The sequence below is a fragment of the Glossina fuscipes genome, unplaced genomic scaffold (assembly GCF_014805625.2).
Source record: "Glossina fuscipes isolate IAEA_lab_2018 unplaced genomic scaffold, Yale_Gfus_2 198, whole genome shotgun sequence".
Classification (NCBI taxonomy): Eukaryota; Metazoa; Arthropoda; class Insecta; order Diptera; family Glossinidae; genus Glossina; species Glossina fuscipes.
This window is the reverse complement of record NW_023998541.1, coordinates 210,983-223,671: the sequence shown is the minus strand read 5'-3', so window position 1 is coordinate 223,671 and position 12,689 is coordinate 210,983.

Here is a 12,689-nt window from a genome sequence, read left to right as displayed (position 1 = left end):
ACTCCATGTCAAGTCAACGAAAAGAAAGAAGTGAATTATTAGGACAAAAAAGGACAAATTTAAGAAATTTAATAAAACTCCGTTACGTTGTCACTGTAACAAGAGAGCAAAAGAACAAGCGAAACTGGAAGCACGAAAAAAAGAGAGAATACAAATCAGAAAAATTTTTTCTTAAATTTAATCTTAAATTACACGTAAAATTTGCACTACTGAAGCAACGGTAAAATAGCCAAAAGAAAAGCCATTCACACTAAAGAAGAAGAAAATAAAAAAAGAAAAAGACTCGAAAGAAAAAACTAGAAAAGACTCGAAAGAGATTTACTATTGCGATCCCAAGTGCTAATCGCAAGAACCAAAATGAAAATCAGAAAAATTTTAATGTAATTAATGTAATTTTTACACTTTACACGTTCAATCCTTTGATACTTTTACAAATACCCAGCTTTAAACGCGTATAAAACGAAAACAAAGAAAAATTTAATCAATAAAACTAACAAAAGCGTACGATCTTGCGCGCGTCAGTTGCCGGACTGTGTTTGGTCTCTCATACTTCAGCTTCGCCAGTCTTGGCTGTTGGAAGGTACGTTGATGCTGTCTGAGAAATTTATTCCATAAGAGTAGGGTTATCTTTACTTTTATCTTATTCGCTGCTGTAAGATTTCTTTCCTGTATTTTGAAACGTTATAGATCCAAACTCTCCTAAACCGCTATTTAGAGTAGGAATATAACGCATTGTAATACGATGGATTTCCATTATTGCAATGTTTATGCTTCGAGAAGATTTCACCCGGCAAAAATTTTGAATTTATTATAACTGGGGATTATGCTGGTCGTATGTTGTGCTACAATTTTATCTGACAGTTTTTGAGATATTTTATTGGAAGAAGATTGGACCTTTATTTTAGGGATTCCTAGACAATTGTTGTACCGGTAACTGCTGGTCTTGAGACTTATCTGTTTTGTTTTAACTTTTCTCCATTAAGAAGAAAACAAGCTCTCACGAGAGTCGTTTGTTATTATCTTTGTTTTTCTATAAAGTTTTATGAACTAATTTCCATGGAGACGGATAGGGATAATGAAGTTAATTCTATTCAGAAAGCTGGTGACTCCGTTTTCAGCTCTGTTAGTAATTTGATGTCTAAAATAAATCAACGCTTCTCAAGGGAAGGTAAAACTATTAGCATGTAGCTGTTTTCATATCGTCGTAATGAAATTATGTTTTACATCATCGACGACACAGTTTAAAATTAGCGAACCACCGATAAATTCTTATTTTCAACGGCTATTAGTGACAACCTGAAGAATATTTTTTCTTATTAATACATTATTAGCGAACATACGAAATTCGGTAGATGATTGGATAATTATTAATTATTCTAAGCAATATTTAGAAACCAATAGGAACTTTACAGATTTTGATCGGTTTCCAGCGCACATTCTTTATTTCTATTATTTCACTTAGGTGTTGCATATTGATTTAGAGAGTACGTAGATAGATTCGTCGTTTCTGCTGATTTTCTTTAAGCATTCCTTTTAAAAAAAAATTTTGTTTTCACCGATTTCTTTCTCCAATTTTATGTACATACAAGATTTTTCTCTCGCTAATGTTTATACCCTCAACATCATTTGCCTTTGCTTTGCTTAGTTTTTCTTCAAAAGGACAATCATAAAGCGACAACTTTCATCACGAATAACAATACACAGCTTTATGTGTACTTGCACAGCGCTTACATAGCCTTGATAATACTTCGTCAAATTTCAACACTTTTAGCGCATCGTTGCGTTGATATTGCGTTGTACGGTATGGGTCTGTGGTAGCTCGTAGGTTACTTGATGGTGCTTTTACTATTCCTATCGTACTAACGTATGAAAGTTTTGGCTTTCGCTTTTGTTAGAGAAAGTTAACTTTCAGCTACAATTTTGATTATATGAAAAGTTTTTTCTTTTGTTTTATGCACGGTGAAACTCTTTATATGCCCTTTTCTTTGCAATTTTGTTCTTGAACATTGGCACGATTAATTTCGTAGGTTTGATCTCTTTTTTCCCAATCTTTTACAGTGGACTACAGTAAGCTTTGTTATTTTGTTGAAGTTGTTTTCATTTTTATATTTCTTAGTTTGTCACATCTCTTTTTGAATTTTTTTTTGACGGAATATGTAAATAGGGTCTCTGCCCGGATGGCACTAGTGCTTTCTTTCTGCCAAAAATTGGACAAAATTTCGCCAAGACAACTACGTTAAGTAGACTATTGGACAACAGAATACCGAGATTAGATATATCAAAGAGAAAAGTAATAGCTGAATTTTTGCCACGAATTGTAACTACTGTATTGATTACTAGTCATTGGCATGAGATTAAGATTTTAATGAAGGATTAGAAAATTAACATCAATCCTCCTCAAAGAAAATCAAATTATCAAATTCCAGTCTAGAACTTCTTTGTGATTGCTCTATACATGTTATACGTCTACAGAAATTCCGCAAAGGAATATTTGATATTGTGCTTAAATTGCCACATCTTGATTTAAACCCTTCAATTAAAACGATAACTAAACGTATCGTATGTCCATCAATGAAGACGAACATAGCAAAATGGGGTAAATTGCAGGAAATTGCAGACATTACTTACCTCTGTTGATGGATGGTATTACTGCTGAGTTAGTTGCTAAAATGCATTCTTTCACGGCTAAAGTTCTAGATTTGGTGTACCAACGCAAATTACAAGCAATCAAGGCTCACATCACATCTTGCAATTGCAAAGGCTTAGGGCTTGTCTTCGAACCAGTACTCAAGTTTGATATTCACGTAGAAGATTGAATTAATACAACTAGATCCCTTCTGAGGTTTATATAAGGAGCGTCTAAAGAATTTAAAGACCCATTCGTTACGAAGTGTTTCTATACATCTTTAGTTAGATCAACCCTTGGATACTCGTCGATAGTTGCGCTTCCTAGTTATAGATGACATGTTGATATCCTTCAGTCAATTCAACGGGACATATTGTTGTCGGCTTTGCATGGTTTGGGGTGGGATCCATTCCTATCCCTTCCACCGTACAATAATAATAAATTGTAGCTCATTGATTCACTTACCCTCGAAAATGGGTGTGAAATGTTGGGTGTAACTGTCGTCTTTAAACTAATAAAAGGAGAACTTTAGGGTGTGAAGACATTTTGTGCTAAATTAATTATGACATTCACTTGATGTTTCTTTTCTCTCCGTTGGTAAGGTTAAAAACAGCACATTGCATAACTACCTGCTAAAAATTTTCAAGCTGTGTACAAATGCAGGTAAATTGGATCATAATAATTTTTTTTCTATTTGTTTTTTTTCTCCTTTATTATTGTTAATATTGAAGAGCACTTGTTCACTCATCAGCACATATTTTAATTTAGTATATAGTCGAATCCTTCTATATTATATAATAAGTTGATCTTATTTGTTTATTTTTTTTTTCGTACTACTATTCACTTATTTCGTAGCTTACATCCGCTTAACGACTAATTCGGTAGCCATATTTATTTAATAAATAAATAAATAAAAATCTTCTCCATGTGGACTTCTACGTGGACTTCGCAGTTCAGTAAATGTTGATATTGGTTACGTACCAGTAACTTACAGTTATTAAACGGACTGATAAAATGTTTGTAATAAAAGTAAACAACGCAGAGTAAATCGTATCCGCGAAAATGGCTCAACAAATCCAAGATTCGCCCACGAAACAGTATGAAAAACGCAAAGAAATCACTCTTCGCAAAAGCAAAGTTGGCTAGTCAACTTGGAACTGAAGAATGGTATTGCAACACTAATAGTTTTAGTTTTAAATTTTATGACAACCTTGCCAAAAATAGGTAGAAAATATAAAAGGTTGATAAGCTTTAGTTGGTTCATAGAAATGAAATAGAAGGCAAGTAACAAAATTTTTTGAAAAGAAAATTTGAGTTTTCTTTAAATAAATAAGTTGCGGTCGGTTACAGAATGTTTTAAAGAGTAAGTTTTTACCTGCGTCGCTATTCTCGTTTAATACTCAAATAGAGAGCACCACATATTCCATGCTCTTCTTGTTGGCTTTGAAAGTGAGTATCAGTTTTGTTAAGTACGCTACCAAGTTGCTAGTTCCAAATTTCTGACCTTTTTTAGGCTATACAAAGATGTCTTCGACCTGTACACTTTTCTTTGGTCAGCGCTAAGGTCTCTTGGGAATTTCATGTAAAAAAATTTCCGCTTCTTTTTGCTTCCGCTTTTACAACCGAGGAAAACGTTTCTTGATAATCGACGCCATATTGTTGAGGAGAATTTTTTGCCACTAGTCTGGCTTAGTAGTGTTTTAATTTGCCCAAGCCATTCCGCTTTATTTTGAAAGTTCACTTGGTATTAATTGGTTTCCTCCCGGCGGGAGAATCAACGAATTACTACGTACTATTACTATAATGTGATCTAAACTCTCAGTTATAGTTTTCCGGCAACGTTCAAAAAAAAAATTACTCGATTAAAAGTGCGAAAAAAAGATAAATTTTCCGAAAAGTAAAAATAACAGCTCCAACAAACACTTTTTTGATAAAATTTGTTCTGTTTGGTACACCCTTGCAAAGGTTATTGACCAAAGATTCACATTATATTAGTTTCATTTTATTGCAGCACTTCTGTGGTCATCTTCCGAACAGAAGGTATTTCCAATGTATCAATAAATATTTTTCCGAAGGAAACTTTTTAAATATGGTAAACCGTTGTAAAGGTCGATCAGGGAATTACGTGATATTAGCTTCATTTTTTCGCAGAACTTAGTTTGGTCACAGTGACCTTCTGAACTTGGCCATGTTTTGAGTAAACACGTAAGTACAGCAATTTTCAAAGTATCAAACAAATTTTTTCTAAACGAAACTTTTTGAGAATGGGACGCTAAGGAATGGGTCGATCACGTATTTAAGTGATATTACTTTCATTTTTCCACTGCATTTGGTTTGGCCACAGTGGTTAAGAAATATTTCACTTTCTCAGTCTCATATTTGAGATAGTATAAAAACTTTTTCGTACCAAGTTTTAACTAATTATAATTATAACGACAAAATATGTTTTTGTAATTTTTCAAATCTTTTTCTCATTTTAAATATATTAATATAATATACGTAAATGTTAAATATATTCTATATATATACGTACATGCTCTTATATGTATACACAAACATTATGTTATAGATACAATTATGTATATGTATATTGTGTTTATTCACTGATAGATACGTCTAGTTATATAAGTCTATGTTGTATGTAATAAATAAGGTAGGTACATGTTATTACATGCATGGATGGTGTAATTATTTGCTGTAATAAAATAATCTTGCTTACGCGCATGATGTTGTATTTATATCATCTTTTCAACACAATTTTACGTGCAATGAGTCTCATTAATATTGGGGTTTTTAGCTCGACAAAAAGTAAACGCTTGTTAAACCTAGTTCATTGTCCACACATAAAAATTGTTTATACTTTTTTGTAAAACTAGGAAATACATATTAAAATATAAAAAAGAGAGCAAACAAAACATTATTCCAGTAGACAAGAAAATTAAATAACTTCAATAACTTGAAAAACACAGCGACCTTAATATTGGGTTTTTTTTTTATACAAGGAGGGATACGAAGAAAAAAAATAGCATATTATTAAAAATTAATATTTGGAAGGGTATTCTTTTTGCTTAATAACTTTATTTAAACGTTTTCAAATACTTTCTGCAATTTTTCTTGTGTAGGAAGCAGGTATCTTACTCCACTCCTCTTGTAGTGGAGGTTGATATGTAGAGATTGAGTGTTTTCGCACACAGCGCCCTAGTTCAACCCACATATCTTTGAAGAGATTCATGCCAGTTGAATTTTGGAAGAGGGCGAAGCACTTTGGAACAGTTATATAAAATCCATTCTTCAGTTAAACGGGATTTACGCTTGAGGTAGAATTTTAATATATCCAAAACACCAAATTTGTTCGCTCTTTCTTTCAAACTTTCCTTCCATGTCCATAAAAAAATCCTCTTTGTTTACACTGCCATCCATAAGCACAAATTTTCCGACTCCATTGGCCCTACGCATACCAAACTATACCATAACCATTGTCATCCTCGCCGTAACCCGTTGGTACAAGAACATAGTAGGATGCTACGATAGAGAGATACGTTTTTAAGTTCATTTTTTCATTTCACTAAGAATTGAGCGTTTTCCCCGGCAAATTCTACTCTTAGCTTCCTACTACATTATGTAGCACCCTTACGCTCTTGGAAGAGTTGGCAGAGGCTTAGCACGTTTGGATTGCTGTTTGATGAATAGTCTGAAGTAGCCTGACATACCAAGGAAACTACCCAATTCTTTCAGGTTTTGAGATTGTGGGAAGTTTCCTACTTTTTACTTTCCCGGGTTCGTTTTTATAACCCAAGATGTACTATATTGCAGAATTATAGATATAGATATAGAGTATGTTATAAAATTTCAACCTGTTTCGTGGAGAAATTTGTGTGCTTATATCTTCATACTGACTTCATTCAATGTTTTAAAGATATTTCTAATGCGTGTGAAACGTTCATCTTCTATTTTACTGAAAATAATGATATCGTCTGTATAAACACAGCTGTATCTTCTATGAAAATCACTTATAAGATTGAGTACTGAAAAAAAAATGATAGTCCCGAGTTATGAGATTACCTGTGATATATCAGCGACACATATGTATACTGTTACGAACATGTGTATTGTATTTATTTACTGGCAGACACATATAATTACACGCATGTATGGTATTGTATTTATTTAGTGTTAAATATGTACAGTTATTTAAACAGATGCTGTTGTATTATCGTTTCAATACAGTTTTATTATATGTACATGTAAATACATACGTGCGTATAAACATTGATCATTTTTAGTTGCAAATACTTTAATTTTATATGAATTTGTGTAAACTTTGTCTTCAGAGACAAAGTACAGCGCATTGTCACTAACAACAACCCAAAGAACGTATGAGATCTTATGTTTACTAACAATGATACACAACGAAACACAGACACTCGTGCACACACCAGCAACATTCGTACAGTTAGCTTCAATGAACACTTATCAACAAACCGGCAAATTTTTTCCTCTTCAGTAAAATTTCCACTATTCCGGTCGGCATGACAAGAAAGGTGGGCTATCCAAGCGAAAGCACAGTTTGCTTCTAAAGAGATTACGCAGGACACCACCAAATACGAACAGCTCTCACACAAGGGTCAATATTGTTTAAATTTTAACTGATTCTGATATGCGCGATCGCAGATCATCAGAGTTTTATCAAAATCTGCTCATTCTTGGTGCGTCTAATTTCATGTCTGAAATGAAATTTAAGCGAAACTAAGAACTTCTATTATTAAGGTGGCTGAAAATGGAATATTTGAACGCTCGACAAGTCGCCTATTTAAATTTGACACGAAGAATATACCTAAATTTCTAATGGACAGCGGCGCTGAAATTTGCGTTTTACACAGCTGTAAAATTTTCTAATAAAAGGAATTAATCCGATATTGTATTTGCAGGAGCCAATGGCTGTTCAATACGGACACACGGCAAGGACCTTTTCAATCTAGATATAAATTTTCACTGCGGATTTCATTTTGCATTTCTAGTAGCTAAGGTTTCAAAACCAGGTATTTGTGCAAATTTCATCAGAAAATATTGTCTATTGATTGACATCAGGAATTAGTAGATTCTTCAACTTAAATTTTGATTTTCTGGACACAGTAGTTTTAGCGAAGGCATTCAACCCTTCCAGGATAAGAGGACTGCCATTAAAAACTTGAACACGCATAAAAAGTTTTGGGAATGATTATTTGCTACTATGAAGACGTACCTAAATTAGCGGAACCCGGTTCACAATATTATCTATATGTACAAACATTAATATGTACTATATCCTGGTCTACACAACGACTTACAGCAACTAGATACTACTGGCCTGATATGACTGAAGAACTTAATGTCTGGTCCGTTCAATGCATACAATGTCAGAAATGAAACATTCACCAATCCGCTAAATCACCCGTTTCACAGTTTCCTACCACCAATGCCGAGTTTTAACATGCCCTTATGGATTTGGACATGTTCTGAAGGTAACACGTTCGTTGCGATGGGATTAAAAGATTGTAAGTTTGTATTTGTCCTTTCTCTAAATAAAAAAAGTCTCCAACCTTATGAAGGTAATTACAAAAGAATCTACATTTTTCCAATCAAATATCGAGAATTCAAGCAGAAACATTTTTATAGATCGGTTAAAACCGGTCATAGTAGCAGAATATGTTATTCTATAAGGAGTTTTTGATTTTGTTGATTCTGGCGTAGGTTTACTTTTTAAATCAAATTTTAATTTTTGAGTCAGTTATAAATAATAGTTCAACAAAGAAACAGATTAATAATTTCAAAAAAAATTAGTTCATTTTATTTTCGTGTTATAATACCATTAGCGTGGCTACCAATTACATTTCCTGCTGGATTAACAACTTTGCTTACTTTATTTGTGAATACGAACTTACGGCTTTTTTTTGTTATATGCGACATGGACACTAAGTTTTTGCGTAGTTCTCGCAGGAACAGTGCGTCATTAAAGGTTACATCTTCCTTTTTAGACGCAATGTCTGTTGTTGTTTCAACAGTATTCGTACGTATTGTTGAGATATTTGCAACAATGTGATCGAGATTCTTATGTTGAACAATGTTACTAACCTGCGATGTATTATTGCGCATACGAGCGGATTCATCTGAATCAACGATCCATTTATTTCAATATACTTCACTTGCTGTAAACAAATCAGTCAAAGCTTTATCCTTATCCTGCAACAGCGGCTGGTAGTATCGCGTTCGTTGAAGAAGATGGTTATGTTTTTTTAGAGTCGTGCTATATTTTACATTACATTAATACCAGTAAAGCTTACTAGTCTTCATAGACATAGCAACATTACCAATTTCTAAGGTTACAATAAAATCGCAAGGTTTTCAATAAGATGCACCAAAAGAGAAGAATTGAAATATTAGAAAACAAAATTAACCAGTAAGAAAATTATATTCGTGACCGAATTTTTTATGCCCATCACCGTTATCTTAAAAAAGAGAACCAAATCTTCATAGTCTATAATATGTAAGCATTGCACTTTATGAGTAACAAGCAAAAAACCCGGAAATCACAAGCGTTCACAGCTTTTATTACATACCCGTGTAGGCACGTGGTAGGCGTGTTCTTTGAAAAGTTTGTTTTCAAATTCTCTGCTAAGTTTGGAGGCAATATAATAATTTTTGCGAATGTTTCCCATAAATATTACGCGCCTGCAGACAAACAGGTAGAAAGACGAACGGTCTGACTTGCTTAGTTACGATCTGAACCTAAAATTGGCCAATAATTTATGTACTTCATAGGGCTCTTGAAGCTAGCTTCCGTGCGTTATAAAGACTTTGAAAAAAAAGAAATTATATACGTTATATGATGATATAGATTTATATAAAAATTTTTATTCTAATTTAGCATTATTGTATACATTTTAAATAATTCCATTTTTGAGCTTATTACAGGTATTTTAACTTTTCATATAGTTTCTCTTGCGGATTTTAAGAATAGGGCTTAAGAATTTCTTCGTATAGCAATATTGCACACACGAGTATATTTATCATTAATATTCGGTTAAAAATACTTTTAATCAGTTCTTGTGACGTTGATATATTTCATCTTTTAATTTTTAAATATACACGCTACCTTATGCACTATGATGTCCACTCAGTTCACAAATTTTTGATCCTTCTATTATGTGTAAATGTGGACTATCTTATAAATTTTCTATGATAAATACATGTGATCACTTTTTGCCTCATGATAAACTAACATTTTATCGTTTAATAAAAATTTTCACAATCACCTTTTTCTTTGTCTCCAAATATGGCGTCCAGCATTTTTGTGCAGTGCAATTGACAATCGGAGCAACTAAAATTAAAACTTCTTAAATTTTTCTTTTTGGCCTTCCAAACAAAAATGCTATTAGCAAATCAGCAAGCTTTTAACATCAACTTCTTTCTGCTCAAAAAAAAAAAAAAATTCTCAAAAGGTCGAAATGGCTATACATCACTTTTGCTATCGCTCTAAAAAAAAAAAAAAATTCACCAACATCACTTCGTTATTTCTTCTTAATGGACTTTTGTTTTTTTTTAAGTGACGATTTAATTTGTATTTTTCAGATAGATTTATTCAGTATTTCTAGAAACATTTTGTCCGTTTATATTATTTATAATTTTCTATTAAATTCAATTCCTTTCGGCATGAATTTAATTCACGTCTTCCTCGTTCTCACCATCTTTTTTCTTCTTTCCTATCTTTTCTTTCCTTTCTTTTTTTACTCTAACCTCCTGAAGTTGGATGGAGTTTCTCCTTCAAAATCTTTTCATTATCAATCACTTTTGTAACAAGTGAGATTAACAAACTCATATCAAAGAAGGATGTATTTGTAACAAGAGTTATAATATACAACTAGCAGTACCGTTTTTGTTTGTCAGCCCCGAAACGTGATATTTTCCTAAACGAAAAGGCAGATTTGGCAGTATTCAATAATTTATTCAGACATTTTGATTGGAAGCTGTGCTTCCATTCCTAACAACATTAATGTCGGAACAGAAATTATAAAAAACATTATCAAACATGGAATGCGAACGTTCCATTCAAAAATACTTCGATTTAGCCCGAAGATAAATGCTGGCTAAATCAAACTTGCAATAATGTATTTGGATCCAGAGAGGAAGCATTTAAAATTTCGCATCTTAACACAAATGATCAAAGACGCGAAGAACTTTTACACGAGAAGCGGTTGTTTACCAAAGCTCCTGCGGCTTTACAAAGTAGCAAAAGCTTTTGATTTTTCGTAAAAAGAATTGGAAACCAATCTACAACATCGGGTTTTTTTGTCTCCAAACTATTTGCATATGGTGTCGATAGCATTTTCGCTCGATTCATGTCGAGTTTCTTGGACAACCGTCCGATAAGAGTTGTTATTTAGTTATTTATTTACCCGTTTATACATGAAATTCAACGAGACAAAATTACAGCCGAATTCAGTGCATTTTAATATAAAATCTTATACTAATTGTTTTAAATCTTATACTATTGGTACACAATAAAAGGGAAGAGAAAAAAAAAGAAGAATAGTAGCAAAGTAAGTTTAAAAATAAATTAAAAGGTTAAAAATAATAATTCATGTATAAGCAAATAAAAAAAGAGAAAAAAAAGAAAAAACCAAAAAAAGCACATACATAACTAGCGCAGACGCACCCGCAGCAAGAACTGATCCAGGTTGCAAGTGGACCCCTAAACCATTGCAAACATGGATAAGCTTGGCAGCCAACATGTTAACAACGCAATATTATTTTAAATAAAAGTGAGATATTAAAATTGAAATGTTAGTTTAAGTACGATATAGGTAAATCGCGCATATTAAGCCAAGTTGCTATAATAGACGTTAAGGAATCTGATAATGAGAATAAGTGATAGACATCATTTAGGTTTCTGCAAACAACTCTGGGCGGATTAATCGACTGGTACTCTTCAAATAAATTCTATTTAAATCCAGGTTTACCATAGGGATCTAGCTGATGCCTCCATTTTCAAGTCGAACGTTGACAATCATTACCCCTTTTCCTCACCACACATTTTCTGTAAGCCTTGCTGACCCCCACGGTGCCCGCACGTATAAGAGACATCCCGTGAATGGTTAACCATAAAAAAATATGTATATGCCCAAATTTGAAACATTTATAACATTTAGGCGTCTTCGGTTTTTATTTCTTCTTTTGAGTTGAAGTAATAGCGTCGGAAATATCTACTTTTTCCTCCTGGAATAATTTTAATATAATTGCATCGCCAGTTATCTTTGAAGTCCCATAATCATCGGTTTACTTTCCTCTATGAGTACAGCCACGTCAATGATTCTATCCATTCCTCGTCTGGCTTAAGCTCTTCTTTCTTTGCGCGTTGTATTTTCGTATTTCCGCATTCATTCGGTTTTGCATTCACGAATGTGGGGATGTGTTGTCTTGTCTTCCATCAAAATTAATTTTGGCTTCGCCTCGATGGATATTTCATTTATTTTATTTGAAAATAAACTTCCGCAAAACGCTGCTACTACTCGAGGTTTTCCCTCTTACGTTAGCTGACATACTTCAAATGTGATCAACTAGCCGATTGGCAACGCCGATTTGATTTCGAACATTGGTGTAATGGGGAAGAAGATATCACACCACCATCCGAAATAGCATCCGGCTGGAATTGTATTCTATTGGTGCCGAATTAGGGATAATTTCAAAGAAGACCGTCCGTTGTGTCCGATGACCACTGAAGATAGGTGAATTAAACTAAGTGTAGGCATTTAAATTTAGAATTTCTTTAGATCCTTTATAAGCATTTACACCCTCTTTATAATTCGAATTATGTCTTTTAGTTAGATATAAGTTAATTAATAAAAGGAAATTTAATTATGACGTCAAGAGATATTAGAATATTTATTCAGGTAAGGTATATAAATAACTGAAGTGGGGATGCCTGAAATAGCTGTTGAAGCTTACTTTATTCAAGGGAGAATTTTTCCAACGAAGAAAGAATTCCGTTCTTCACAACAAGTCAAAAACTTTTTGGAGAATAAATAAT